Here is a 6328-nt window from a genome sequence, read left to right as displayed (position 1 = left end):
TACTTTGGCCACCTCATGCGAAGAGAGTTGACTCTTTGGAAAAGACTCTGATGCTGGGAGGGATTGGGGGCAGGAGGAGAAGGGGACGACCGAGGGTGAGATGGCTGGATGGCATCACGGACTCGATGGACGTGAGTCTGAGTGAACTCTGGGAGTTGGTGATGGACAGGGAGGCCTGGCATGCTGCGATTCATGGGGTCGCAAAGAGTCAGACACGACTGAGCGACTGAACTGAACTGAACTGAATGAAAGGTCGTCTCCAGGCAAAATGTCTAAAGCGCCACCTGGTGGCTTTCAGCTATATGGGTTAAAGTGCTACATGGAAGAAAAGAGTGGAGCTTTAGAGAGAGGAGAGATGGGTAGGTTGCAAGCAGAAATTAAAGGAAACACAGAGAACCAGAACTACTAAAGTGGAAAACTTGCCTTCTGACTCTCCAGCCACCCGGGTTAACAAGGTGGCAAAGTGAGCTGTGAGCGTATGTCAAACATCGAGATTAACGGTCTCACTTCCGCACCTCTTGCATTCGTGCTCCTTTACCACGTGACTTAACAGTTTCACTAAAAAGGCAGGTTTTATTTCCTTGCTTATGGATTATGAGTTTAGCCAAGTGACATGCTTTGCCAGTGGGATGTTAGGCTTGAAAAAGCACGTGAGGTTTTTTCCACTTCCTTCCTTGCTCCTTTGCCTTCGTTGTGAGAACAGCTCCATCCCCACTGGAGGATGGAGACTCAGGAAGCAGAGTGATGTCACTCCAGTTGTTCCAGCCCAGGCCATCCTTTTTCAGATGACCCACAGCCAGTGCCAGACTTGGGATAAATAAAGTTAATTGTATGCCTCTGAGGTGTTGTGATTGTCTGTTATACATCATTATTGTAGCAATTGATATAATTTACAGTAATGTACAGAAGTCACCTTAATTTATGAAAAAGATAAAGTATGTGAAGAAAGCATTAGTGAAAAAAAGTGGCAGTGGAAAACATTTTATTCAGTTAAATACTAAAACAACCTTCAAGTGGAGGACAAAGTTGAAAGCAACTTATTAAAACGATTATTATAGATTGCCATTTTTAAAAAAGGATTTTTTATATTTGTCAAAGACCCTAAATCAAAGTTCATTCTGAAGAAACTCATATAACTGAAAAAACTCCCAGATTTTATGTACAAGGAAGTTCAGTCACTCAGTTGTGTCCGACTCTCTCTGACCCCATGAATTGCAGTATGCCAGGCCTCCCTGTCCATCACCAACTCCCCGAGTTCGCTCAAACTCATGTCCATTGAGTCGGTGATGCCATCCAGCCATCTCATCCTCTGTCGTCCCCTTCTTCTCCTGCCCCCAATCCCTCCCAGCATCAGGGTCTTTTCCAATGAGTCAACTCTTCGCATGAGGTGGCAAAAATATTGGAGTTTCAGCCTCAGCATCAGTCCTTCCAATGAACACCCAGGACTGGTCTTCTTTAGAATGGACTGGTTGGATCTCCTTGCAGTCCAAGGGACTCTCAAGAGTCTTCTCCAACACCACAGTTCAAAAGCATCAATTCTCTGGCGCTCAACTTTCTTCACAGTCCAACTCTCACATCCATACATGACCACTGGAAAAACCATAGCCTTGACTAGACAGACCTTTGTTGGTAAAGTAATATCTCTGCTTTTGAATATGCTATCTAGGTTGGTCATAACTCTCCTTCCAAGGAGTTCAGTTCAGTCGCTCAGTTGTCTCTGACTCTTTGTGACCCCGTGAATCACAGCACGCCAGGCCTCCCTGTCCATTACCATCTCCCGGAGTTCACTCAGACTCACGTCCATTGAGTCCGTGATGCCATCGAGCCATCTCATCCTTGGTCGTCCCCTTCTCCTCCTGCCTCCAATCCCTCCCAGCATCAGAGTCTTTTCCAAAGAGTCAACTCTTCGCATGAGGTGGCCAAAGTACTGGAGCTTCAGCTTTAGCATCATTCCTTCCAAAGAAATCCCAGGGCTGATCTCCTTCAGAATGGACTGGTTGGATCTTGCAGTCCAAGGGACTCTCAAGAGTCTTCTCCAACACCACAGTTCAAAAGCATCTATTCTTTGGTGCTCAGCCTTCTTCACAGTCCAATTCACATCCGTACATGACTGCAGGAAAAATCATAGCCTTGACTAGACGGACCTTAGTTGGCAAAGTAATGTCTCTGCTTTTGAATATACTATCTAGGTTGGTCATAACTTTCCTTCCAAGGAGTAAGTGTCTTTTAATTTCATGGCTGCAGTCACCATCTGCAGTGATTTTGGAGCCCCCCAAAAATAAAGTCTGACACTGTTTCCACTGTTTCCCCATCTATCTCCCATGAAGTGATGAGACCGGATGCTATGATCTTCATTTTCTGAATGTTGAGCTTTAAGCCAACGTTTTTGCTCTCCTCTTTCACTTTCATCAAGAGGCTTTTTAGCTCCTCTTCACTTTCTTCCATAAGGGTGGTGTCATCTGCATATCTGAGGTGACTGATATTTCTCCTGGCAATCTTGATTCCAGCTTGTGTTTCTTCCAGTCCAGCGTTTCTCATGATGTACTCTGCATATAAGTTAAATAAGCAGGGTGACAATATACAGCCTTGATGTACTCCTTTTCCTATTTGGAACCAGTCTGTTGTTCCATGTCCAGTTCTAACTGTTGCTTCCTGACCTGCATACAGATTTCTCAAGAGGCAGGTGAGGTGGTCTGGTATTCCCGTCTCTTTCAGAATTTTCCACAGTTCATTGTGATCCACACAGTCCAAGGCTTTGGCATAGTCATTTTCATCAAGAGGCTTTTTAGTTCCTCTTCACTTTCTGCCATAAGGGTGGTGTCATCTGCATATCTGAGGTGATTGATATTTCTCCTGGGAATCTTGATTCCAGCTTGTGCTTCTTCCAGCCCAGCGTTTCTCATGATGTACTCTGCATAGAAGTTAAATAAGCAGGGTGACAATATGCAGCCTTGACGTATCATATGTGCCACTTGAACCTGTGTGGTGAAAGTGTACAATATAGTGTCTGCAGGTATCTTCTAGAAGCTGACAAAACTGAGAAATTATTTTTTCCTGCACCCTGTCAAACTTTAAAATGTGGACTTCAGAAAAATTTAAGCAAAATTATAATATCTTTTGATAAAACTTCAGATTTATCCTTCTATCCCAGTTCATCCTACGATGGTGATAATAGGAGGGACCTTGATTTGGACAGATACTGATTTTAATACTCATCTATTTGATTAAAATGTATATTTAGTTCAATGTACTTATATTTTTATAGAATTTAAAATTATAAATTTATTCTGTTCAGTATCTCTAGATGTGAAAGACATCTAGGGTGAAACTCTTGTTGATAGTGGATGCAATTTTATATTTCACAGAGTCTTGGTACTTTTTCTGGCTTGTGAGATTAACTGCATACACTGGTATTGTTTGCTTTCTGATGTTGCAGAGAGCTCACGTTAGTGAAATGTCAGCTCTGCTGTATTGTTTTTGCTTTCATTATTTGCATTTTCAGTCCTTAGTTGCTTTATAGAAATCTTTTAAAGTCATTTCTCCATTTTCCAAGGATGTTTTTCCTTCATTAAAACTGTCAATTTAAACATACCCATAGAAAACCCAATTTTCAAAATAAACTGAAAGCCAACAGTCACTTTCAGAACTTCCACATTGTGGAACTTGTTCTTACTCCTCAGAATGACATGTACGATGTATGTGTCTCAGGACTCTTTCATAAAGGGCCAGGTATGACACTGGAGTCAAAGCACACAGTATATATTAGTAATTACTGATTCACTTTTTTGAAAAAAGAATATAAATAGAAGCTGCACTATTTTATTGCTGCACTCCAGTGGAACCCCACCCCCACCCCTTTTGCTTTTTCTACCACAGGTGCTGGAATACCTTTAAATAGCAAGCATGTGTTTCACATGTTCCACTCTTGGCTAATGAGATGTGAGCATCTTTGACTAAATGAGGGGGTTTCCAAAAAAGCTACCGTAACAGGGTGAAATCAAGTAAAATGTCTTAGCTTTTACCCTTCTTTGTCCTGCTCGTAACACTGGGGCAGAAAGGAGCTGCAAGCAAAGCAGAATTGATGTAGAGAGCCTCCCCGGTCTCAATTATCACTAGTTTTGTACTGTGCGTTCCCAGACTTCTTGTATGAGAGCTGACTGGTGAGCAGCCCTTCCTTGAACTAGCTGGTAATTCATGGTGCTGCCAGGTGGGGCTGAAAACTCATTTTGCCACTGGCTGTCACTGCCACCACCCCGGCCGGGATACCAAGGCTCCGAACCTGCCTCTGCCGGTGAAGGTGGACAGGGACCTCCTGCTCAACCTTGCAGATGCCAGGAGGCGGGGCGGCTGTGGTTTTCAGGTTGCTCTTTGGCTACAGTTCTATGGACCAGCCTTCTGAGTGTGGACACTGCTCTGTGAGGAGCAGGGCAACAGGCTCTTTCCTAAAGCCTCCCCACCCTCTTCTGATTTCTACCTGCCGTGCAGCACTGCCAGGTTGGAGGCTTCTGCAGCGCCCCGTCTTGAATATACAGACGGTAATAGGGGAACCAGAGAACTCTCTGCTAGGACGTTCCTCAGGTGCCCAGGTCCTTGACCAGTTTACAGCCTTCTTTCCATCTAAGCTGGAGTCTTCCTATGCTTGTCTGGTGAGTGCACAGTCTTCTAGTTTTAGGAGGAAAGACTTGGGAGGAATGGCCTGCTACATTCTGGCCAGACCAGAAATTGATTCATGATTCAGGATTCAGCTCCTGATGCCAGATTGTTGTTGTTGTTTGGTCACTGTTGGGGTCCTTTAATGGACCGGGACCTGGTGGTCTGGAGGCAACGATAAGAAAGTGAAAGAAAGAGGCTGATACTCCCTGTTTTATGCAGAAAACTGACAAAGTCCTTGACACAGGACGTAAGTCTCTCATGAAGGCACTGGGTGCCCTCTCGAGGAGGGGTGAAGGCACAGGGCGCCTTCTCGAGAGAATCTTAGAAGCCCGGGCAGGAGAGTGAGCAAGATGGGTCTCTGCGCTCCAAGGAATCAGCCGAAGAGAGAGAGAGAGAAAGAAAGACACGGGGACCCAAGCTCTGATGGAGCAAAGTTTCTTTAATGATTTTTCTGAGTATATATAGGCTGTAGTACAAGAAGTTTCTTTCATCAATGATAAAGATCAGAAAACCACACGTACAGTAACCGTTACCAAGGGAAGAAGGGGTGATGATGATCACAAGGTCAGGAGACAATCCCTATCTCAAGAAAGAGGATCAGGACTAAGCAGTTTTGTCGTAAAGAGAATGTTGACTAAAGGAGATTCAAGCCTGTCTCACACAATGACCCCAGGTCCTGGGAGCAGCATGTTGTTCCGCTTAAAAAGAAACAAAGGACTTGTGAGAAACAGCACGCAGGATCCTCCTGTTAAACATTCCCCGACGGGTCACTAAGAGGTGTCCGAGATTTCTGTGACCCCATGAATAGCAGCCCGCCAGGCTTTTCTGTCCATAGGATTTCCCAGGCAAGAAAACTGGAGTGGGTTGCCATGCAGTCCTCCAGGGGATCTACCTGACCCAGGGATCGAACCTGCATCTCCTGTATTGGTAGGTGGATTCTTTACCACTGATTCAGTAGGGAAGCCTGCACATTCCAGACATCAACTGTCAGACATTCTAGCGGCTTCTTTTCAATTTTTACGTTCATGTTTCCTACAGTTATTGGTTTATGCAGTAAGTAAAACAATTTAACGGAGAAGGCGATGGCACCCCACTCCAGCACTCTTGCCGGGAAAATCCCATGGACGGAGGAGCCTGGTGGGCTGCAGTCTATGGGGTCGCGAAGAGTCAGACACGACAGAACGACTTCCCTTTCACTTTTCAATTCATGCATTGGAGAAGGAAATGGCAACCCACTCCAGTGTTCTTGCCTGGAGAATCCCAGGGACGGGGGAGCCTGGTGGGCTGCCATCTATGGGGTTGCACAGAGTCGGACACAACTGAAGCGACTTAGCAGCAGCAATAGCAGCAAAACAATTTAAAATATATTTTAATCTTTAATTAATGCTGACTTCTGATTGTATATGCTTTCTTATTGATGCTTTCTGCAGAGAATTTTCCAGGGGAAAAAGCAAAAGATAAAAGTGCATTAAGAACCCTTGTTATTTAACATTATTCTTATATGAGATTAAAAACTATATTTAATGCTGTTGTCTTGTACAACTGTGTGGTCTTATTTTCACGAAGTACCTTCAGTAATTTGTTCAAGAATACTGTTTAGAAGAGCGTCACAGTATTTATGCATATTGACTTAAAAGCAAAAGGCTGTAACTGCCACACATGATTTTAAGTGGCC

The sequence above is a fragment of the Oryx dammah genome, unplaced genomic scaffold, assembly GCF_014754425.2.
Source record: "Oryx dammah isolate SB20612 unplaced genomic scaffold, SCBI_Odam_1.1 HiC_scaffold_22, whole genome shotgun sequence".
In the NCBI taxonomy this organism is placed as follows: domain Eukaryota; kingdom Metazoa; phylum Chordata; class Mammalia; order Artiodactyla; family Bovidae; genus Oryx; species Oryx dammah.
This window is presented reverse-complemented; position numbering follows the sequence as displayed.